Source organism: Oryctolagus cuniculus, unplaced genomic scaffold (assembly GCF_964237555.1).
Source record: "Oryctolagus cuniculus unplaced genomic scaffold, mOryCun1.1 SCAFFOLD_80, whole genome shotgun sequence".
Taxonomy (NCBI): Eukaryota; Metazoa; Chordata; class Mammalia; order Lagomorpha; family Leporidae; genus Oryctolagus; species Oryctolagus cuniculus.
The window spans coordinates 202,866-228,862 of record NW_027208284.1 but is presented as its reverse complement, the minus strand read 5'-3'; the positions used below and the strand labels follow the sequence as shown (position 1 = coordinate 228,862).

Below are 25,997 nucleotides of genomic sequence, written 5' to 3'. Positions count from 1 at the left end.
GGTGTTTCAATTCTGTTCCATTGGCCTATCCATCTGTTTCTGTACCAGTACCATGCTGTTTTGATTACAACTGCCCTGTAGTATGTCCTGAAATCTGGTATTGTGATGCCTCCGGCTTTGTTTTTGTTGTACAAGATTGCTTTAGCTATTCGAGGTCTCTTTTGCCTCCATATGAATTTCAGCATCATTTTTTCCAGATCTGAGAAGAAGGTCTTCGGTATCTTGATTGGGATTGCATTGAATCTATAAATTGCTTTTGGGAGAATGGACATTTTGATGATGTTGATTCTTCCAATCCATGAGCATGGAAGATTTTTCCAATTTTTGGTATCCTCTTCTATTTCTTTCTTTAAGGTTTTGTAATTCTCATTGTAGAGATCTTTAACGTCCTTGGTTAAGTTTATTCCAAGGTATTTGATTGTTTTTGTAGCTATTGTGAATGGGATTGATCTTAGCAGTTCTTCCTCAGCCGTGGCATTGCTTGTGTATACAAAGGCTGTTGATTTTTGTGCATTGATTTTATATCCTGCCACTTTGCCAAACTCCTCTATGAGTTCCAATAGTCTCTTAGTAGAGTTCTTTGGATCCCCTAAATAAAGAATCATATCATCTGCAAAGAGGGATAGTTTGACTTCTTCCTTCCCAATTTGTACCCCTTTAATTTCTTTTTCTTGTCTGATGGCTCTGGCTAAAACTTCCAGAACTATGTTAAATAGCAGTGGTGAGACTGGGCATCCCTGTCTGGTGCCAGATCTCAGTGGTAATGCTTCCAACTTTTCCCCATTCAATAGGATGCTGGCCGTGGGTTTTTCATAAATTGCTTTGATTATATTGAGGAATGTTCCTTCTATACCCAATTTGCTTAGAGTTTTCATCATGAAAGGGTGTTGAATTTTATCGAATGCTTTCTCTGCATCTATTGAGATAAGCATATGGTTTTTCTTCTGCAGTCTGTTAATGTGGTGAATCACATTGATTGATTTGCAAATGTTGAACCATCCCTGCATACCAGGGATAAATCCCACTTGGTCTGGGTGGATGATTTTTCTTATGTGTTGTTTTATTCTATTGGTGAGAACTTTATTGAGGATTTTTGCGTCTATGTCCATCAGGGATATTGGTCTATAATTTTCTTTCAGGGCTGCATCTTTCTCTGGTTTAGGGATTAAGGTGATGCTGGTCAAGCCACAATTTATACAAATTTAAAATAGGGGCCTCCAGTTATGCATCCCCTCAATATACTGCTCTCCCCTTAACCTGGCTTCCTGGAGAGCCAGTATGGGTAAAACAATGGCAACTTTCCAAAGAAAAATATCTGCAGTGGAGGCCCTAATTAAAGAACAATTATAATTAGGACATATTGAACAATCTACTAGCCCTTGGAATACTATCTTTACTATTAAGAAGAAATCTGTTAAATGGAGATTATTATATGACCTCTGGGAGATTGATGAACATATTCAACCTATGAGACCCCTTCAGTGTGGATTATCTAACCCCAATTTAATTTCTCTCAAATATTCTCTTTATAGTAGATTTAAAGTATTGCTTTTTTACCATTCCTTTGGTTAAGACTGATAGTAAAAAATTTTCCTCTATAGTGCCTGTTTTAAATCATTCTTAACTTGCTATGAGATATCAATGGACAGTTCTTCCATAGGAAATGTGAAATAGTTCTGCTTTATGCTAATATTATGTCCATCAACCCCTATGTCCCTTTTGATTTGAATTCCCCCATCTTCTTGCCATATATTATTTGGATGACATTTTGGTGGCTGGACCTCAGGTTTTGCCTTTTCATCTTCAATGATTAATTTATTACCTCTTACAATATGGACTTCATATTGCCCCTGAAAAGATACAAAAGGAAGCCCCTTACTTATACTTAAGCCACAAGTTGTTGATAACAAAATCTATGCCTTATCTTCCTCAGCTTTGACTACCAAACCCCTTAAACCTAATTCAGCAATATTTAGGACATCTTAATTGGGCTCATCCTTACTTCAGATGAACTATGCAACAACTACAAACTCCCCTTGAAGCCTTAAAAGGTAAGAATCATTCTGCTGACACTATTTCCATTTCACCTGAGATGCGGTCTGCTATAGATACAATTAATTTCAACTATGACAGAGTTTTGTTGACTGGATTCCTGAAAATACTGCTTTACAACTGGCTTTACTTCCCACTTATATAAACTCCATAGGAGTCTTATTAGCTCAAGCTTCTGGAAGCATATTTTTAATGGAATAGCTCTACCTGCTTCACACTCCTCCTCACAATATTTACCCTTATATACAACCCATTGCTGATTTAATTGCAAAAGTTCATAATTGATCACTTAATGTTTTGAGTCTTCACCTAATTAGCATCTATGTTCCCTTCTCAAAACAGGAATATGAATATTTGCTCCATTTCAATTAACTTATCAAATTGTTCTAACAGTATCATAACCTTCCTAAGGACCCACCCCCTCCATGTAACTCTTCTATCTACTTTACCTCTTTCCATTCCATTATCTCTAAAACCCCTACCCTCAAGCCTTGACAATATTTTCTGATGATTCTCCATATAAGGGTGTTATTACTTATTAACAGAAACAATATTGGGTTGTTAAATACACTTTATTTCCCCCCCAAAAAACACAACATAGTGAATTAGTTGCAATAGTTTTGGCTGTATGTTTATTTAACTCTCAACCTTCAAATTTAATCACTGACTCCCAATATGTTGCCAATTTATTTCTCCACCTGACACTTGATCTTAATTTACTCAATTTTCCCCCTACACTTCAGACATTATTCACTAAACCCCATCATCCTTTATACATGGCACATATTCACAGTCGTTCACCTCTCCCCAGTATATTATCAGAGGGTAATCAGTGTGCTGATCATGCTCTTCTTGTTGCTGCTCTTTTTACAGATCTTTTGCAAAGTCATGAATTTTTCTTTAATCTGCAAAATCTCTTCATAAACAGTTACACATACCCATCAGAAGAAGCATGCCCCATTAACTCTAACTGTACTTAGTGTGCTCAAACAACTCATTATTTTCCTTTTACTGCAGCTAATCCACATTAAGCTAATGAACTTTGGCAAATGGGTTTTACTCAATGTTTGTTACTTAAGCCTTTCTCTTACCTACATGTTGTCATTGACTCATACTGTTTATATTTGGGCCACCTCCTTAAAGGTGAATCGACTTATCTTTTTATCAAACATCTACTCATGGCAATGGCTGTCATGGATAAACCTAGCCAATTAAAAACTCATAATGCTTCCCACATACACTTCAGATATATTTTCCAGCTGTTGTTGTTTATGGGACATCAAACTAAAACATGGTATTCCCTATAATGCTACAGGCCAAACTATTGTAGAGCATGCAAATCGCACTTTAAAAAAAAAGATTTTTTATTATTTATTTGAAAGAGTTACAGAGGCAGAGAGGGAGAGAGAGAGAGACAGAAAGAGAGAGAGAGAGGTCTTCCATCCACTGGATTACTCCCCAGATGGCCACAACAGCCAATCAGAGTTGCACCAACCCAAAGCCAGGAGCCAGGGGCTTCTTCCAGTCTCCTACATGGATGCAGGGGCCCAAGACCTGGGCCATTGTGTACTACTTTCCCAGGACACAGCAGAGAGCTTGATCAGAAGTGTAGCAATTAGGACTCAAATAGGCACCCATATGCGATGCTGGCACTGCAGACAGCAGCTTTACCTGCTAAGCCACAGTGCCAGCACCACATCACACTCTTTTTTTTCTCATCTTTTCTTTAGTACCAGTAGTCGTTTATTTAAAAAAAAAAAAATTAGAAACAAGGATCATAGCCTAGAGGCACCCAGGAAAAGGGGGAATTCAGAGACAGAAAATATGGCTCTAGAGATATTAAAGTGACAATGAGTTTCACTGAAATTTTTCACCCTTCTGAGAAGTGTCAGGTGTGTGCATGGACCCTTCATAAACTGCCGTTTACATTCGTGTATTTGCTTTTCCTGTGAAATAAAAGAAATGGAAACCCAAATGCTCGGTACCACATGCTTTTGAGGCTTAAACGCCCACTAACAAGCATGGTGTATCTCTTGGTTGAAGGGTGGGGAGGGGACCACTTTGTAGAAAAAAAAAAAATAAAACCGTTAGAAGAATCTCCTCAAAGGGAGACTGAAGTCAGGTTCCTGCCCCAGCAGCCCTGAGGGAAAAGGGAGCAGACATTGCCCCCTACTTGCACGTGGGATCTCCCTTTCTCCTCCAACCTCCCTACACCTCTCCTCCTCAGGTCAGGCCGCCTTGGGAGGTCGCTGGGAGAAAAAGCGGCGCTCAGTCCTCCATGGCAAAGCCTTTGGTCTTTTCCTTCTGTTCCCCCACTTTGTAGCGCAGCAGCACGCGCAGGCGGCGGGGGTTGTCCCGGGAGGGCAGCAGAGTGATCTCTCCAGAAATGTCCGTGTCTTGCTCCACTTGCACCGGCTCATTCAACTAGAGGAGCGCCTGCTTCCAGTGTGTGGCCGGGTGAAAAGGCGAGGTGGACAGCACCAGGGGTTTCTCCGAATCCCCTCCAGGGAAGATCACCTGGAACCAGATGGCAAAGTCGTGCAGGGGCGCCGAACCGTCGCGCCCACCAACGCCAGCCTCCAGCTCCTGCTCCAGGCGCGGGCCAGCTCAAGCTGAGCAAAGCGCTGGGGCCGGGCCAGCACATCCTCGCCGGACAGGCCCTGCACCACGATCTCCGAGTGGCCCATGAGGCAGCACGTGGCGAAGCTCTCCAGGCAGCTCATGCCCACGCCATAGTGCTGCTTCACCTGGCTCCAGAAGCCTCGGCGCCATTCCAGCATCTGGTCGCTGATGGGGGCTACGAAGAGCTCGGCAGAGGCCGGCAGGAGAAGCCCGCCCTCCTTCAGCCACTTGGTCCGCGCGTGCAGCACGGAGCTCAGCGTGGACTCGTGCAGGAGTCCGTAGCCCATCCATTCGCTTACGATGGCATCCACTTGCTCTGGCAGCTCCACTGTCTCCACCGGCCCCAGCAGGATGAGCACCCGGTCCTCCAGCCCGTTGAGCCGCACCACCTTGCGGGCCCGTTGCCATATGGTGCTGGCCTCCACCGCGTACACGCCCCGGCCCCGGCCTGGGCACAGAAGACGCTGAGAATGCCGGTGCCCGTGCTCACATCCAGCACCGTCTTTGCTCGCAGCGCTGCCCAGTTCCGCAGGATCCCCAGGCGGTAGGCGTCCGTGCGGACGCGACCGGCGATCATCTCCTCCGTGGACGGACACGTCCGAGTAGCACTCTAGTACAGCTGGTCCCGCTCCCGCTTAGTCCTCCCGGGTCGCGGCACGCCAGCCTCCAGCTCTCCACCATCTTCCTCCTCGGCTCCCTCCCCTCCTTCCCTGCCCCCCTCCCCACTCCACCACATCACACTGTTAAAACCTTTTTACACAAACAATTAAAGAAAGGGGTAAACATTGCAGTACAAATTAATCAAGCAATGTCTATTATTTTATTTACACTTAATCATTTATCTTACCCTTCAGGCAGTTTTTGAACAGAGGAAGCCCAAGCAAGGAAACATTTTTGCCCCTCAAAAGCTGCACCATTGTCCATTAGTGGATTATAAACAAACTCCTGAACCAACACGGAAAGGACCAAAACCACTACTAATGTGGGGGAGATCGTGTGACTCTGTTCTCTCTCCCATAGGACCTGTGTGGATTCTTGCTTGTTGTGTTCACCCTGCATGACATCATGAGCTGCCTCAAGGACTTCAGGACCTGATCCCTCAGTTTCAACTTGGGTTCAAGAAAAGAGAGACAATATCTCACTGTCGGAGACCTCCTTGACCTGACAGACAAGTGGTTACCTGGGGAGACCTCAAGTCACTACTTGCTTCAGCTCAGTGGTTGCTTCAACAAGAACACCAAGAAGAAACCCCTGAGACTTTTGATAGCCATAATGATTCAATTGGCAAAAGAACTCATTGTTGTTATTATGCTGTCTTATGTTGCCTTTTTCCATCTCTATTCAAGAACACCATCTGGTTAAAACAATTGTTTTCTATGGTTGCCTTGCCATAGCCTCATTGATCCTGATATGCTGCTTCTTTCATTGCATCCCATCTTTGACTAACACTTGTAAAGGATGCAATCTTTGCTTTAAGCAATCATATTACTGACATTTATTTTAAAAAAAAGTGTGGGGGGGATGCAGAATGTAGAGAGCAAAAATTCTGCCAAAGCGCTCTCAGTTGAGAACACATTTATCCTGAACACAGTGTGGCAGCTGAATGCAAAAAGCAAAATTACTGCCAAAATCATATTGCTAATAAACATTTATAAAACAAGAAAAGGGAGAAATCTGGAAAAAAGCTTTCTGCCAAAGCACTCTTAGTGAAGATATTTTCTTCCTAGAAGACAGAGTGTGACCACAGGGACTGATTAAGGGTAGTTTATGACCTTCTAACAAAAAGAGCATTGAACCCTTGTGGGAACATTGTCTCCACAAGGACATGTAGCTGATTTCCCAGACATGTGTATCTGAAGTAGCACCTTGACAGTAGGGACTCCATTTTGAAGCACTTGAGACTGCATTCTGGGAAAGTAACCCCCACCATGAGACTCTGGTTTGCAACTATGATCTCAAATAGTCGGACAATAGCAGTGCACTACATCACCCTTGGCAGAGCACAAAAACCCACTAGCATGATTGCTCAAGCTTGAAAGTAGAAAGGTTGTACCTGGGTTAATGATAAAGATGTGATTTGTCTATGTCTTACATATAATGTGAATTAATGTCAAGATCATAAATGATAATTGTACAATTGTGACTGGTATAGTCAAGATTATGATGAATATTGGTTTCACTTAGGTCTTAGGTTATGTTGACCCCAGTAACTATGTACTCTCTTTGGATTTTTTGTACTCTCTTTTGATCTTAGCAACCGTGTATAGCAACCGTACATTCCCTCCCTCCCGATTTTGCAGTTTTTGCCTTTACAAACCCTATGCTGTAGTTCCTCGAGGCTGCTCTGTTCTGGTCTGACCAGAGAGCCCCATCATGCTGGAAAAATAAAAATAAAATCCTTTGCAATTTGCATGAGAGAGGTCTTTTGGAGACGTCCCTCGGGCGGTGGGCGTTCGGACTCTAACATATCTAATATGTTTTGCTACACATGCTTCAGAGAAACCTTAGTTATATGAACACATGCATGCACTGTACAATAGGCTGTTGTAATTCTTATAAATAAAGAAAAGATACTGAATTGTCCTGGAAGCACTTTTCAGAGGAAGAGTCCTTGTATCCTCTCTTTCCTTTTACTTGTGTACCCCAACAGAGGGGGAGAAAAAGAGATCTTTCACTCACTGTTTCACTTCTCAGTTACCCACAATAGATGTGGCCAGACCAGACTAAATCCAAAAGCAAGGAATTCCATCTAAATCTCCCATGAAGTTGATAGCCATTCTAGTACTTTTACCATTATCCCTCCTCCACCCAAGTGCTTTATCTGGAAGCTGAGTTGGAAAAGAAAAGTTGTGGGAACTCAAATCAGGCATTCAGATATGAAATGCAGCATCACAAATAGTGACTTTACCCACTGCACCACAATGCTCACCCAGATCTTTTACCTTTAAAATTTTTATTTTATTTCTTTTTTAAGCAAACTTTTCTTTTTCTTTCTTTTTTTAAAAAAGAATTATTGTATTTATTTGAAAGGCAGAGGTACACACACACACACACACACAGAAGAAGAGGGAGAGATCTTCCATCCACTGTTTGTCTTCCCAAATTGCCACTATGGCTGGAGTTGGAGTTGAATTAGAAGTGAATCAACTGTGAGCAGATTAATATGTTATCCCTCTTAGTATTTTTTTTGTTTGTTCTACTTAATACTTTTGGTTGAATACTGTAATCAATACACAATTCTTCTTAAGTGCTGAAACTTAACTGAAAAGTGATTGCTGTTAAATATAAGAGTGGGAATAAGAGAGGGAAGAGATGTGCAATTCGGGACATGCTCAAGCTGACTTGCCTCAAACAGTGGAGTTGGAAACATACCAGGGGATTCGAATTCAATCCCATCGAGGTGGCATGTACCAATGCCATCCCACTAGTCCTAGTGATCAATTTCTGTTCACAGTTGATCGTAATGATAGGACTAAGAACCAAAGGGATCACATAAACAAGAATAGTGTCTGCAAATACTAGCTGATAGAATCAAAAAGGGAGAGAATGATCCAACATGGGAAGTGAGATACACAGCAGACCCATAGAATGGCAAATGTCCTAACAGCACTCTGGCCTCATAATCAGCCCTTAAGGCATGCGGATCTGGCTGAAAAGCCCATGAGAGTATTTCAGGCATGGAAAGCCAAGACACTCTGGGGGAAAAAAAAAACCTAAATGAAAGATCTCCATGAGTGAGATCCCAGTGGAAAGAATGGGTCATCAAAGAAGGAGGTACCTTTCTCTGAAGGGAGGAGAGAACTTCCACTTTGACCATGGCCTTGTCTAAATATGATCAGAGTCGGTGAACTCAGGGGGCTTCCATAGCCTTGGCAGCTCATGACAAGAGCCTAGGGTGATTACTGATGCCATAAACAAGAGTGTCAATTTGTTAAGTCAACAACAGGAGTCACTGTGCACTTACTCCTCATGTAGGATCTGTGTCCTTAGTGTGCTGTACATTGAGATTTAATGCTATAACGAGTACTCAAACAGTATTTTTCACTTTATGTTTCTGTGTGGGAGCAAACTGTTGAAATCTTTACTTAATGTATGCTAAACTGATCTTCTGTATATAAAGAGAATCGAAAATTAATCTTGATGTGAATGGAAGGGGAGAGAGAGTGGGAAAGGAGATGGTTGCGGGTTGGAGGGACGTTATGGGGGGGAAGCCATTGTAATCCATATTCTGTACTTTGGAAATTTATATTCATTAAATAAAAGTTAAAAAAATAAAAAAAAAAGAAGTGAATCAACTGGGACTCAAACTGGCATCCATATGGGATGATAACACTGCAGGCAACGGCTTAACCTGCTACACAGGTTTCAGGTCCCTGAAACCTTTATTTTCAACTGACAAATATTTGCACGTTTGTGAGCAAAGTCTGAAGTTTTGATAGATGTGTTTTATCACATGTTTTATCACAGAATTATCAAATCAGGCTTTGAACATATCTATCACTTTATGTACTTTTTAAAAAAGCCACTCCTAGCAGTTTTGAAAAATTCAACACAGTTTAATCATCTGTCTTGTGCAGTAGGACAAAGAAACTAACCTTCTACTGAAAATTATATTTCCCTAGAGCACCGTCTCTTCTTATCCCTACTCCCACTTCCACCCTGCACCATCTAATATATATTCTTGCCCATATACCTACATGATTTTTACTTCTACAAAATACACATATAAACAAACTCATGTATTTGTCTTTCTGTGCCAGGCTTGCATCACTTATAATGCTCTCTGTGTTCATATATGTTATCCTAAGTGACATCATTTCCTCTTTTGTAAGAAGAGTAGAATTCATGTGTGTCACATTTTCACTCCATTCATCTGTTGGTGGAAATGGCAGTTTAATTAGGTTAGCTGGTTTTCTGGGCTTCTACTCTGTCTTCTGCATCTGGGGAAGCTCCCAGGTGATGGGGGTATAATTTTCCCCATTATTAGGTAGCTGAGGATATCGTGTAGCCTCCCAGCTAACCTTGTGATTTTCTAAGCCTCTGAGCTAAGGCTGAGGCTGGTTTCTGACTTTCTATTGTCTTGTTGGCCCATTGATGGGATGTGTCAGTTTATTTCCCTATCAAGAAGTTTACTAGATAATATGTAATGAATCTCTTTCAACCTATTCCAATCCCTTTCTAGCAAACCTTTCCTCATGATATAAACTTAAAAGTTAACATATCCTTTCTAGAAGAGGAAACCTGAATATTGGCCTCCAAAGATAACATCTCTTAATCCATGCAAGCAAGAAATGCTGAATTATTTTGAAAGATGTTTTTGAATGTGAAATAAAGTTAATGATTTTGAGATTACATTAACCAGGTTTTTCCATGTGAACCCTGTGTATAATCACTTATGTGCTCATAAATCAAAAGCAAAGGGAGATTTACACATTAAGAAGAGGAGAAGGGCCAGTGCCATGGCACACTAGGTTAATCTTCCACCTGTGGTGCTGGCATCCCATATGGGCACCCTTTCTAGCCCTGTTGCTCCTCTTCCAGTCCAGTTCTCTGCTGTAGCCTGGTAAAGCAGTGGAGGATGGCCCAAGTGCTTCATCCCCTGCATTCACGTGGGAGACTGGGAGGAAGCACCTGGCTCCTGGCTTAAGATTGGTGCAACTCCGGTCATTGTGGCCATTTGGGGAGTGAACCAGTGGAAGGAAGACCTTTCTCTCTGTCTTTCTCTCTCTCACTGTCTGTAACTCTGCCTGTCAAATAAATGAATAAAATCTTTAAAAAAAGAGAGAGAGAATTTGATATCATTGTAAAGGCAAAGATGGGAGTGATGTGATCACATGTAATGCCAGATGTTACCAGAGCTGGAAGTGTCAAGGAACAGATTCTCACCTAGAGACTGAATGGAGCATAGTACTCCCTATACTGCAATTTAACCCAGTCACAGTGATGTTGTATTTACATTCTCCAATACAGTGAAAGAACATATTTCTCTTGATTTAACCTGTAAGTCTGAGATCATGTCTTTCTTTTTAAAAAAATAAAGATTTGTTTTATTTATTTGAAAGAGTTACAGAGAGAGAGAGAGAAAGGTCTTCCATCCACTGGTTCACTCCCTGGATGGCTGCAATGGCCAGAGCTGAGCCAATACAAAGCCAGGAGCCAGGAGCCAGGAGCTTCTTCCCAGTCTCCCACATGGGTGCAGGGGCCCAAAGACTTGGGCCATCTCTACTGCTTTCCCAGGCCATAGCAGAGAGCTAGATGGGAAGTGGTGTAGCTGGGACTAGAACCGGCACCCATATGGTATGCCGGCGCTTCAGGCCAGGGCTTTAACCTGCTGCACCACAGCACTGGCTCTGAGATCATTTCATATAGAATAAGAAACCAGATATCCTTGTAACTTGAATCCATGATGTGGCAAAAGTTCTGTCTGGCAGATGAACTAAGTCTTAAATGGTAGCTATGAAAGGAGCGATCAGATCTTCTGGGAAATTTTACAGAAGTTCTACTTGGGTGAGCAACAGATTGTTCAGATTGTTCAGATAGCTTCTTGATCCAGATCTAAGTGTGATTCTTCACAGCATCTTCTTTTTTTTTCTTTTTTTTTTTTTAAGACTGATGTCATTTTTAAATCTTTTTTTAAAGATTCAAAGAGTTTGTTGGTGTCATGGCTCAATAGGTTAATCCTCCTCCTGTGGCACTGGCACCCCGGGTTGGTTCTAGTCCCAGTCGGGGTGCCAGATTCTGTCCCAGTTGCTCCTCTTTCAGTCCAGCTCTCTGCTGTGGCCTGGGAGTGCAGTGGAGGATGGCCCAAGTCCTTGGGCCCTGCACCTGCATGGGAGACCAGAAGGAAGCATCTGGCTCCTGGCTGCAGATCAGTGCGGTGCACACCAGCCGTGGTGGCCACTGGGGGGTGAACTAATGGAAAAAAGAAGACCTTTCTCTCTGTTTCTTTCTCACTGTCCACTCTACCTGTCAAAAGAAAAAAAAAAGATTCAAAGAGTTACACAGAAAGAGGAAAGGCAGAGAGAGAGGGAGAGAGAGAGGTCTTCCATTTGATGGTTCACTCCCCAATTGGCCGCAATGGCCAGAGCTGTGCAGATCTGAAGCCAGGAGCCAGGAGCTTCTTCCAGGTCTCCCAAGTGGGTGCAGGGGTCCAAGCACTTGAGCCATTTTCTATTGCACAGCATCTTCTTAACAACATGGGTTTGTGGTGTGCATTTAGGGGCCATTTCTTTTTCTTTTTATAAAAAAGCTTTATTTTACTTATTTGAAAGAGTTTTATATATATATATATAAATTATATATATATATATTATATATATATATATATAGAGAGAGAGAGAGAGAAGGAGAAAGAGAGGGAGAGATCTTCCATCCAAATGGCCACTGCAGTGGCCAGAGTTGAGATGATCTGAAGCCAGGATCCAGGAGCTTCTTCCAAATCTCCCACTTGGGTACAGTAGCCCAAGGACTTGGGCCATCTTCTGCTGCATTCCCAGGCACATTAGCAGGGAGATGGCTCAGAAATGGAGCAGCTGGGACTCAAACCAGTGCCCATATGGGATACTGGCTCTGCAGGATCAGGCTTAAACCCATTGTGCCACAGTGCTGGCCCCTAGAGATCATTTCTTAAAACCAGATGGTGGTGTGTCTTTGCTTTTCCAATAGTTCTGATAATTAATGCCCCAAGCAATCACCTTCTGAACTCATTGTAAGTAATATTTTGTTACTTGCAAGCAATAATCCTGAGTGACACCATGAGAGTATCATTATTGTCTGAAATCCTCCAATCTCATTGAACTTTTTAGTTTGTCTAATTCCCATGTGGATCCTATCTTCCATTATGTTCAGAATTGGTCAGTTTGTCAGTTTGCTGTCTGATATTTGCAATCCATTGTGCTGGTTGATTGTGGTGAGGTTGAGGGCTTAAAGTTCTGCCTGTCCTTTTTATTTTTTTTTTGAAGGGGATGATGGTTTTCTGGATGGGCATTATATCATTGCCTATGTTGATCAAAGTAGGGGGTGTTGTGATCTGGGTTTGTGGAGGCTTCTTTTACCTAGTGAATTTGTAACTTCAAAATATTTACCTTGCTGGCACCATGGCTCACTAGGCTAATCCTCCACCTTGCGGCGCCAGCACACCGGGTTCTAGTCCCAGTTGGGGCATCGGATCCTGTTCCGGTTGCCCCTCTTCCAAGCCAGCTCTCTGCTGTGGCCAGGGAGTGCAGTGGAGGATGGCCCAAGTGCTTGGGCCCTGCACCCACATGGGAGACCAGGATAAGCACCTGGCTCCTGCCATTGGATCATAGCGGTGCACTGGCCGCAGTGCACCAGCCGCGGTGGCTATTGGAGGCTGAACCAATGGCAAAAGGAAGACCTTTCTCTCTGTCTCTCTCTCTCTCACTGTCCACTCTGCCTGTCAAAAAAAAATATTTACCTTAATTTTAATCCATTACTTATGGTTAGTGCCTCTCTGTCCACCTATATATATATATATATATATATATTAGTATATTTGACTATAGAAAATTAAAACGTTGTTTAAGTAAAGAGTACCAAATAAATACATTTAATTTTCTTCTATTTTATTTTTACTAACTTTCCTAAGACCATAGGTAATACCTTTCTTCAATTTAGTGGAAGAACATGTAGGACTTTGATTTCAGTCACACTACTGGTTATCCCATAAAGTTTTGGAAAGAAAAATAGTTCAAAAGCTGTGAAAGTGGACTTAGATCTCATGCTGTAGAAACACAAAAGTCAAGCCAGGTCTTTTTTATTTTTCTGATTATATAATTTTAAATTAAATTTTAGAGTTCTATTTGGATCAAATCATGGACTTTTCAAAAACATGAATATATAATTTATTCAGTTTTATAATTAATTTCCCCTAAATCTAGGTTTCTATAAATAATTTTTCATTTTTTTTGTACCTCTTGCCTTTCTTCTCTCTATTTCTGGCTTTGGCTTTATAACTCCTGAATCCACCACTTTTAACGCCTGTATTCCTGATAACACATTGTGTGAGCTCTCTTGGTGGCTGCAGGTAAATCAGGCTGAAGTGGGGCTGTATTTCTTTTCCAGGGTCACCATATTATCATAAATAGGGTGCTTTAAGTTACAGACATTTAGTTTTCCTAGTTCTATACACTGGAAATCCAAGGTCAAGGCGCTTGCAGGCTTGGTTTCTCCTGAGGCCTCCTTCCCTGTTTTCCAACTCAGCTACCACATTGCTGTGTCTTCATGTGGTATGTTTCTTCTGTGCATGTCATCACAACATGTGTCCTTATAAGGACACAAGTCAGTTCAGACTAGGACCTCACATTTTTATATCATTTGACTTTACTAACCTCTTATAAGGCTCTTTCTCCAAATAAAGTCACATTGGGAGTTAAGGCTTTAAGATTTGAATTTTGGGGGAGAAACTTTTCAACTCACAACAGTGGAATAGAAACCAGTGGTCTGCTTCATCGACAGCCAGCTCACAGGTGGTGTTTGAAATGATGGCTGGGGATCCTCATTGTATTTTCAGTGCTATCTCTCTAATATGGGCACATGTGCTCTCTCTCTCTCTCTCTCTCACACACACACACACACACACACACCACACATCTGTGTACACATATACAACTAAAATAGGAATATCTTGGTGTTGTGTACTGTAGGCAGCCTTTGGACAAATCAAGGCCAGTCTTGGCTTGTGGAGTTCTTGGGATAAGAAAGTCACAGACTCCCATCCTGAAGGAGGATGTTAATCAAGAACACTCTGTTAAAATTATCTGTGTTACCAGAGCCCTGATAAGTTGCTTACATATGTTGTTATCCTTTGTGCTCCTTTGTGCTGGTTATGTTTAAATACCACCGAGACATTGGAATAAATGAGCCTTGATCTGCCTTGTCGTTCTCTTCGCCCTTGTCCCTCTTTTAGGTCCCTCTCTCTACCTTAGGTTTCATTCGACTGGTGCAGCTGGCCTGCACAAGTGGTGCCCAAACAGGGACCTGAGTATGAGGGAAATGAAGTGAGGATCACCCACCCCAACAAGAAAAAGACTGCAGCAATAACAGAATAATGAAAGGAAGACAAGTACCCAATACTGCTTGCCTCTGGATCAGGTGTGTAAGGGGAAATTATGGGACAAGAACAAAGTAAACAGGCCATGATAAAGGCAATAAAGACTCCATTACAGGCACAGGGGATAGGGTTAAAAAAAAGTGAGCCATAGAACAGTTCATTGATGCCATAGGAATAGTCAGTCCTTGGTTTGCAGAAGAAGGAGTCCTGGATGAGCAACAATGGGATTTGCTCAGAAAAGATTTAAATGCGCATTTAAGAAACAAAGCAAGCCATGATAAAGGCTGTAAAAACAAGGTAAGCAAGCCATAAAGGCTGTAAAAACTTTATTGCAGATGCAGGAAATAGGGTTAAAGAAACAAACCATAGAGCAATTTATCAGTGCTGTTGAAAAGTTAGTCCTTGGTTTGCTAAAGATGGTGTTGTGAATGAAAATGTAACTACTTACTCTGGGAGTGGAAAATATAAATCAGTGTACACTGGACACCCCCCACTCTACATTTAAATATTTCAGTTGAAGTAAATGTTACCTTTGTAAAGTTAATATTACTATGTGAAATGAGGAATTGTGGTGATAAAGTGTCTGGACTACTCATTCTGTTTTTGTATTATGTACTAGCTCTGCCCCTATTGTTGATAGGAATGCTTGGGCAGATTATGCTTGGTTTGCTTTACAAAAAGAATGTAAATCAAAATATGCCACAAATGGTTAAGATTCCATGAAACTACAAGAATGTAATAATTACAGATAAGAAGAGGCTACTATCATTATGGCTAAATGGTTACCCACCGTGTTCCATCCACTGAAAAATTTGTTGTCTTATCAAAAAGAAATGTTGCAAAAACTTAATGAAACACAAAATCACTAGTTTTAGAGTAATGCAAAATGTTAACACATTCGTTAATTGGACTGTGTGCACCTCAACATGTTTGTTTAGCAAGTAACAATGCCTCAGATCTCCATGCCATGGGATTGTCTTGCCCATCCTCAGGCTGTCTGCAGCAGCTTGGGTTGTTATATTGGAACGGTGATGTTTTTTATGTCCTGACATGGGTGCCCAAGAGGCTAATTCCCCCTCAGATATGTTTCAATTTATCCTTAAAATTTGTTGAATATTATTGTGTTTGATTACTGGATGTATACTTGTATAAAAAATTTGTATTGTATTCTCTTTTTTTTTTTTTTGACAGGCAGAGTGGACAGTGAGAGAGAGAGACAGAGAGAAAGGTCCTCCTTTTGCCATTGGTTCACCCTCCAATGGCCACCGTGGCTGGCGCGCTACGGCCAGTGCACCGCACCGATCCGAAGGCAGGAGCCAGGTGCCTACCCTGGTCTCCCATGGGGTGCAGGGCCCAAGCACTTGGGCCATCCTCCACTGCACTCCTGGGCCACAGCAGAGAGCTGGCCTGGAAGAGGGGCAACCAGGACAGAATCCAGAGCCCCGACCGGGACTAGAACCCGGTGTACCAGTGCCACAAGGCAGAGGATTAGCCTATTGAGCCACAGCGCCGGCCTGTATTGTATTCTTATGATGCAACGAGCCCATGTTATTTATGCCTACACCTCAATGCAACCCTAGGACAAAATGTAAGGACAGATTTTGGAAATGGAGAGGCTTGTATCTAGGTTTGGCTCTGATAAACAAGTAACTTGTCTGCTAGATAACCTCATGCTCCTTGGGAGCCTGGCCAGTTCCCAGGGAGGAGGATAAAGGAATGTTTCTAATAAACAGGTGGGCATGCTTCGTGTCTTGGCTCTCTGGCCAAGATCTGGGATGGGATGCACTGCTTGCCTAAAATCTTGGCAATGAGCCACCCTTGTCCTTGGGGGCTTTAAGAGGGAGCCAGAGCAAGCCTCTGCTGCTGCTGTTTCATCCCAGGGGAACACGTAGTCAATCTAAATAAACATGCCCATGATGATTATTAATGATGTATAATTCTCAATATGGATCCTTTTCTGGTGCTGTGTAAAGATTACCTAGTGATGACCACAGTATTGTAAATTCTACAAAACATAAGTACAACATGAACATGGATTGATTGGCTACTGTGGCTGAGGTGTTCTGTGATAGTCTCTTTGATGAGGAATTAGCAAAATGTATTCATTTAAAAAGAGACATTCAGGACCTGCCACTCTGCTTGGTATGTCATTACAAAAATCAACGAGGAGGGTTATGCCCAATAAATGAGGGTGCTATAAATGTGGGCAGCAGGGACATGTGTGAAAAAATTGTCTGAAAGTTAAAGATCAAAATAAGACTTCTGGGATTTGTCCCCGGTGCAAAAGGGGAAGGCATAGGGCCAATGAATGTCACTCCAAAACTGATAAAAAAAAATTTAATTCATTAAAAGAACAAAGCTCAAAAGACTAGAAGCAGGGCTGGACCCAGGCCCCATCCCAACAAAACCAACAAATTTTTGGGGCCATGATATTTGTTCCTCAACAGAACACCCTAAGTCCAAAAATTTCCCTCCACGGAGCCTCAGAGGGTAGTGCAGGACTGGACCTCAGTGTCACCTCCTATACAATATTGACCCCTGAGATGGGCCTGCAAGCCCTCTCTACTGGGATTTTTGGTCCTTTGCCAACTGGGTTTTTGGTCTACTGGGCAGAAGTAGTACAACTATGAAAGGGTTACAGGTTTTTCCTGGAGTTATAGACTCTGACTTTACTGGTGAAATAAAAATTATAGCCCAAGCCAATAATGTAATTGTAACTTTAACTCCAGGACAACGCATTGCTCAATTGATTCTGCTCCCCTTGTCTTCAATTGGTAAGTCTTTTTTAAATAACAGAGATAATAAAGGTTTTGGATCTTTTGATGCTTATTGGATACAACCCGTAACTAAGGACTGACCCAAATTTTCCTTAAAATTAAATAGAAAATTATTCAAGGGTCTTTTAGATACTGGAGCTGATGTTTCCATTATTTCAGCAGCAAACTGGCCCACAAATTGGAAAAAGGAAATTACCATGACTCAATTATGATGTATTGGTCAGAGTCAGGGACTAGAACAAAGTTCAGAGTTGTTACAATGGAAAGATAAAACAGGCAATACAGACACATTTTAATCATATATTCTAGGAGGACTGCCTATTAACCTATGGGGGCAGAGTGTTTTAACACAAAATGGGGGCTTTAATGTGTAGTCCAAATGAAGTTGTTACCACTAATATGCTTCAACAGGGTCATTTGCCAGGTAAGGGTCTAGGTAAACAACAGGCATTACATCTTTTATTACTTTAACTGTTAATCGTGACTGGAAAGGCTCAGGTTTCACTAGATGGCCACTGATCAACCTGTGCCCCATGTGGAAAAAATAAAATAGAAATCAGATGATCCCATGTGGGTGGATCAATGTCCTTTACTGCATGAAAAGATAAAAACTACACAGATATTAGTGGAAGAACAATTAATAGCAGGATATATAGTTTCCTCTTATTCTCCTTGGAATAGTCCTATTTTTGTTATCAAAAAGAATCTGAAAGATGGCGGTTGCTTCAGGACCTTAGGGCTGTTAATGCTACTATGGAAATTATGGGGGCTTTGCAACCAGGTCTACCGTTGCCTACTGCAATTCCAAAAAAAAAAAAAAACCCTCTTATATTGCAATAATAGATTTAAAAGACTGTTTTTATACTATCCCTTTATATCCAGAAGATTGGCCCCTATTTGCTTTCACTGTTCCATCAGTAAATTTTAAAGAACCTATGAAAAGATACCAATGGAGGGTCTTACCTCAAGGAATGGCTAATAGCCCTACTTTGTGCCAACAATTCGTTGATGTTGCCCTTCAAAAAATTCACAAAATATATAGCAATTTATATATTATACACTGTATGGATGATATTTTGATAGCTGGACCCGAGGTATTTTTGGTGATGCAATGTCTGACAGTAATGAAAGAGCAGTTATCTGCTTTTGGTCTTATCATGTCCCTGAGAAAATGCAACTTTAATATCCTTATCAATATCTAGTCTTCCAAGTGTACCCACGAAAAAATACTTCCACAGAAAGCCACCTCACAACAGGAGGCCTTAAACCTTTGTTTGATATCCTAAAGGGAGATAGTTCCTCTACCTCTCAATGAGTGCTTACTCGCGCAGCATGGCTGGCCTTGGAAAAGGCACAACAAGCCTTATCTCAGAGCTTTGTTTTTTATATTGATTATAATCAACCTTTAATTCTTATTATTTTGATTACAGATTATTTACCCACCGCTCTGTTGCAGCAAAAGGCTCCTTTACTTTGGATATATTATAGGCTACTCCTAAAAAGAATGTTGTACCATATTACAATGCAATAGCTGAGATTATAGCTAAAGGGAGACTAGAATGTAGAAAGATATTTGGAATAGAGATGACATGTATATGTCAACCATATACTAACAAACAGCTAATATGGCTCCTGTCTTTTACTGAAGACTGGCCTCTTGCATTAGCTTCTTTTTCAGGACAAGTTCATAATAACTATCCAGCAGATAAAATAATACAATTTTTACGACAACATCCCTGTGTATTCCCACAAAATACAAACTTTCAACCCTTAAAAAATGCTGCCTTGATATTTACTGATGGTTCTAACACTGGTCAAGCTTCTGTAGTTCATGATGGCTACTGTAGTTATTAATACCCCTTTTTCATCTCCACAGCTAGTTGAATTAGCTGCTGTTGCACTTGCATTGCAGTCTACTTTGGATGTAGCGGTTAACATATACACTGATAGTAAATATGTGTTCCTATTGGTGCCTCATTAGAAATTTATTCATTCTTTCCTAAATCCTCTGCTACTTCTCCTTTGTTTTCTCACATTTGCACTGTCATTTGACAGCATACCTGCCCTTTCTTTATCGTTCATATTGGAGCACAGTCCAATCTTCCTGGACCTTTGGTAGAAGGTAATCATTTGGCAAATTCTGCTCTGTGTGTATATTCTATTGAAACAGCAACAAAAGATCACGATTCACATCATTTAAATACTCATACACTAGATTTAAAACATAAAATTACTAGAGAACAAGCTCAACAAATTGTAAAATCCTGCTCTACTTGCTCTATTCAGTTACCAGTACCTCATTATGGAATTAATCCTTGCAGTTTATTCCCCAATCAACTATGGCAAATGAATATCACCCACTTCCTGGAATTCGGTAAACAAAAATATATACATGTGTCTATTAATACCTGTTCTGGATTAATTTTGCTTCCTTACATACAGGTGAAGTTACAAAACATGTTATTGCTCATTGCTCGCAAGTTTTTACTTCCCTAGGAACTCCAAAACAAATCAAAATGGATAATGGACCTGCTTATATTTTTGCCCCATGTTGGGTGCCAATAAAATAAAAAAGGGGGAGTTTGGGGTTTCTGCCCATTCTCCTAACAAATGGTTCTCACATGCTTTATTCATTTTAAATTTTCTCACATTGGATAAAGATGGTTATTCTGCAGCTGATCGACACTGGCATCCACAAACAGCTACGAAAAGAGCAATGGTAAAATGGAGGGATCCTATCACCAATCAATGGAATAGACCTGATCTGGTAGTAGTATGGGACATGGGCTCCTAAAGGATGGCTATTTTTATGCAACCAATTTGCTTTTACATCGTTAGCCCCTGATGATTTCCGCAACTGCTCGTTGGGCTGTGTGGCCCCAGTGCTAACATCTGTATTTCCAAAGACACGACAGCGACACTCATTACCTGAGAACTGTGATGATACTGTCATCTTAACTGGAGACCTGCCTTTACCATAGCTATATAGCTAGTGGGAGTTCCTGGATTGGTTTATGGAAATAATCATGGACTACAAAGGCTTACATGTCTGGTGACCAAAACAATCAATCTTACTGCTACTGCACTATCCAATATAGCTGAAGAATTGGATCAAGTTCACTCAGGAGTACTCTTAAACTGAGCAGCTATTGATTACTTGCTGTTAAAAGATCATATAAGCTGTGAATCTGTGCCTGGGGGATGTTGTTTTAACATTACTAACAATATGCCATATATAGAGTCTGTTATTGATAAACTCAAAAATGAAATGCAACACATGTTTATTACTAACCCCCTAACATTTGGAGGGTTTCAATGGATTCATTGGTTATTAATGTTGGCTGGACTGCAACTGCTTTTCCTATTTTGTATGGGATGTTTTCCGTGTGTTCTGCAATTTATGCTAACTTTGCTACAATCTGTATGAACTGAGGTTCATCATTTAAAGCTTTGTACAAAACCTCTTTTATAATAAAAATAATTGATATTTGGCTGTATATTTCATCTCTCACCTCATGTTAAACTGGAATGGTCCTCAAAGATGGGTGAGAAACTCAGCATCCTGTACCAACCTAAGACAGGGCTCTAGGCCAAGCTGCCAGAGTTACCAATGATGGGTAAGGACAGAGATGACTGAGGGCAACCTAAGACAGAGGCCATTCTCAATAAAATCAAAAAGGGGGAGATATAGGCAGCCTTTGGACAAATCAAGGCCAGTCTTGGCTTGTGGAGTTCTTGGGATAAGAAAGTCACAGACTCCCATCCCGAAGGAGGATGTTAATCAAGAACACTCTGTTAAAATTATCTGTATTACCAGAGCCCTGATAAGTTGCTTACATATGTTGTAATCCTTTGTGCTTCTTTGTGCTGGTTATGTATAAATACCACCGAGATATTGGAATAAATGAGCCTTGATCTGCCTTGTTGTGTTGGCTCCATTCTCTTTGCCCTTGTCCCTCTTTTAGGTCCCTCTCTCCCATAGGTTCCGTTCAATTGGTGTGGCTGGCCCATACAGTGTACAGGTAAAATCAATACAGTAACTCATAAGATGGATTACTAGAAAACATTAAAACTGAAGAGAAATAGAGAAATGATTAAAAATCTGCAGTTACATAAGGGCATTATGATATCTACCTTTTATAACTCCTGAAAAATAAATACCATTGTATAAGAACCCTAAAAAAACCTACACCTGGAGGGCCAAAACTGTGGTGTAGTAGGATAAGCATCTGCCTGCAATGCTGGTACCACATATGGGTGCTGGTTTGAGTCCTAGCTATTTGACGTCCAATCCAGTTCCCAGCTGATGACCTGGGAAAGCAGTGGAAGATGGCCCAAGTCCTTGGGCTTCTACACCTGTGTGGGTGATGCGGAACTATCTCTTGTTTCCTGGCTTTGGATCAGCACAACTCTGGCCATTATGGCCATTTGGGGGGTGAATCAGCAGAGGAAGACCTCTCTCTCTGTATTTCTCTCTCTATCTGCAACTATGCCTCTCAAGTAAATAAATAAAACTTTACAAAGAAAAATGTACTTACAGGAACACAGTGTACATGATGGATATTTCTTAAAGATGTAGCAAATTTTAAATCATGGATGCTATAAACTATCAATTAATATTATATGACAAATAGAAAGGATGCATTATGTACAAATATAAATATATTACTTTAGCAAATTTTTTTATTAGTCCTTCCTTTTAGCTCCTCTGCCTTATCTGCTAAATTAACTGCATGATGGATCACTGGATTTTAAAATTCCTGACATCTTTTACATAATATGAAATAGTTTTCTAGTTTATTCTCAGGTATTTTCAGCATGTGCCCTAATTTCATCTATTTAATGAACTAGAAGATGATTGCTACACAATTTAAAATAAAAATGTCAAATTATGATAAGTGTCACTTTAGCTTCTTGAGGGCCTCCAAACCACATCAATTATAATAAGAGTCACTCACAGGAGACTGACAACTGATTGAGTTTAATTGTTTTTAGTAACTGATGTATCATTAAAATACAGTAATTAAAACATAATTTACAGGATATTTAGCATTCTAACTATAAAATTGAATGATTTTTCGGGAGACTTCTGGCATGACAATGAATAGTTCTATAGATCTCCATTCTATTGAAAATTACTTTAAAACAAAATATAAAGCCAACCATGTAATGCTGTGTAAATGGTCTCGAGGACATTCAACAATGAAAAAACATTAATGAAGACAATTTACTAAGCTTCAGTAAGAACTGAAGATTCAGTGGTATTTTAATGCAAACCTGCTCTCCCACCCATTTCCTATCTCAGTGAATTGGAAACTTCAGACATGTGCAGTCAAGACCATGGGGTTCTGTCTCCTGCCAGTTGGCTGGCTAATATTCTGGATGTCACAATGAAAGAGATGAGGATGTGAGGAGTTACACAGGCTTATAACATATTATTAGTTGGAAGGCTGTTATGCCTATTTGGAAGGCACTTAGGCCAATTAACTGCACTTAGCTTTACCAAAGCTAGACAAGATAGTAATACCCACCTTCTGATATAGCTGTTATTTTGATCCTCCCCTGATTGGTTAAGTCTGGGTCAGATTTTCAGAAAGAGGCCAATCAGAGAGAGCCACTTCATGTTTATAAAGGGAAGACACTGGTAAGCTTCTTTGGCATCTCCTCCCTTGGAGCCCTCCCCCTGACTGCTGAGGCAGGAGGTGCTGGCTATCAATAAATCTCACTTTGCTCACTGTCCCTGTTTGCATACAAATTCTTTGACATGAAATGAGAGCTGAGATAACCCTTGTCCTCATTCCCCCACAATACCTTGATGTCATGACTCAGGTTTAACTCAAATCCAACTCTGATCAGCCTCACATCATCGCACCAGATGGATGAGCAAGTGACTGCTTATGCCTCTGTTTTTCACAGAGCTTCACTGTCCCTCATAGCAACCCTCTCTCTCTTCAGAACACCAGTTCCCTGTCAGCCAGTTAAAATCAGTTAGTGCAGCTGCCAGTCTTAAGACTCAGGGGCCAGGCTTGCTGACTAAGGCTGTATTAATTGCTTAGAGCTGAGACTGCTCTAATCTCTACCGTGTGGATCTGTCCTTTGTGAGGGACTAGGAAATGACTTGAAATGACTGATGGATCCTGGCAAAAGACACCCAGATGACCAGAACTCATATTCTAGTATGGAACACAGAAGACCAATGAGACTTCACTCAGCCTAAAGGAGCTCTACTTGAGGCCCCTGACCTAAGTGTTTCAATTGGTTAAAAAAAGGATGGCTTTAGGAGTATTGACTCAAATTAGAGAACCAGCTCAACAATCTGTGGGATATCTTAGTGAGGAGCTTGATCTAGTGGCCAAGGGATTGCCGACCTGCCTCTCAGCAGTGGCTACAATCACCCTCCTGACTCCTAAAGCCATGAAACTTACCCTGGCTCAGGACTTAATAGAATATATGCCCCATAATGTAACTGGATTGCTGACCTCAAAAGGAAGCTTCTGGTTAACAGATAACCATCTCAGAGCCAGCACTGTGGTGTAGCAGGTAAAAATCATCATCTTCAGTGCCAGCATCCCATATGGGCACTGGTCCAAGTCTTGGCTGCTCCACTTTCTGTCCAGCTCTCTGCTATGGAAAACAGTACAAGATGGCCCAAGTCCTTGGGCTACTGCACCCACATGAAAGACCTGGAGGAAACTCCTGGCTCCTGGCCTTGGATTGGCTCAGTTCCAGCTGTTGCAGCCAACTGAGGAGTGAACCAGCAGATGGAAGACCTCTCTCTCTCTGCATCTCTGTAACACTGCCTTTCAAATAAAATAAACAAATCTTTAAAAAAGCAGATAACTCTTGAAATACCAGACATTATTACTAGAGGGTCCTGCAGATCAAGACATGCTCCTCTCTTAATCCTGCCACTTTTCTTTGAGAGGTAATGAAAGTCCCAGGCAAGTTTGTGAACAGGTAGTCTTGCAGACATAGGCAGCCAGAGATCTTAAGGAAACTTCCCTAGAAAATCCAGACTAGGTCCTCTTCTCAGATGGGAATTCCTTTATGGAACATGGAACCTGCCGACTAGTAAAGGGCTCAGGCCATGATACCTGGTCCCATCATACTAGAGTAAAAGTTTGGACCTCTGAAACTCCAGGAGGCCAGATTCTGGAAGACAACCCCAGATACAACACAAGCAAGGACAAATGCTTGTGGGAAGCCACAAAAAGACTCGAGTTATTGTTTAATAAGATCCCACCTTGAGATAAGTAATCAATACAACTCAGCTGTTTGCTGCTGAAATTCTGGGTCTGCTCTTTGTCCTCAGTTCTCTGATCATCCTTATTTCTTGTCTTCCTTCCCATAAAATAGCCCCATATATTACTTTAAAAACATCCTCCTACAGTTGTTTCTCTTTTTACAACCCATTTCCCTAACTGGTTCCAACACAGTGTTCAAACATCAAAGCAAGGTCCATGTGTGCAACTCTGACTAAAGTTAATGGGGAAGGTGTGCACAGTGCACTGAGTTTTTTAAAAATATTTATTTATTGATTTGAAAGGCAAAGTTACAGAGAGGCAGAGGCAGAGAGAGAGAGAGAGAGGTTTCCATCTTTTGGTCCACTCTCTAAATAGCCACAATGGCCAGAGCTAGGCCAATTTGAAGATAGGAGCTTCTTCTAGGTCTCCCACATGGATGCAGGGTCCCAAGGACTTGAGCCATCCTTTACTGCTTTCTCAGGCCCTAGCAGAGAGCTGGATAAGAAATAGAACATCTGGGACTCAAACTGGAACCCATATGGGATGCCTATACTGCACTTGGTAGCTTTACCTGCTATGCAACAGTGTCACCACCTAGTGCACTGAGTTTGTAATGGAGCAAATATAATAAGGGAAACAATGATGCATACTACAGCCATGCACTCACAGGCCAATTGTAGCCAGGGTGACATACTACATAGATGTGGAGATAGGCCAAACCATATGCACCAAGCCCAACCCTGATTTGGCCAATTGTCCCTTCCAAAGCCAGCCTGATTTACAGAGAAAGCTGCTCTGTTCTTTTGAGATCTTTTGATGTGCCTAGGTGGAATAAAATTTCACTGGTAAAATCAGACTGTCAGAATGGTAGCTTAGAGTCCTTGCCTTCAATTATGGTTTATACAGCCCAACCTCTTGATTTATAATGTCAAAATAGATATCCAAAGCTAACAGGTAACATCCTCTGGGTAAGAGACGGAACAGTGTTAAGCCCAACCAAACACCAACCTGGATGATATAACCTAACTGACCACACCAGATGGAGCAATAAAGACCTTGGCATTGGTCTAACCTTGTCGTTGGTCAAAGAAAAGGCACAAGCATATATAGCCATGTAATGAAGGGGGTTCTTACTAACACCACCAACCAACTTAAAGACTAATACATCTGTAACTCTCTTCACTAAACCAAGCTCTGTTAAATGTACTGGAAATTTGTGTACTCATCTAGTTT

General features: G+C 41.3%; 1 pseudogene; it reads right to left on the bottom strand.

The window, feature by feature from the left end:
• Positions 1 to 3,687: 3,687 nt before the first annotated feature.
• Positions 3,688 to 25,997, bottom strand: part of LOC100357632 (protein arginine N-methyltransferase 6-like) — a 43,471-nt pseudogene continuing 21,161 nt past the window's right edge.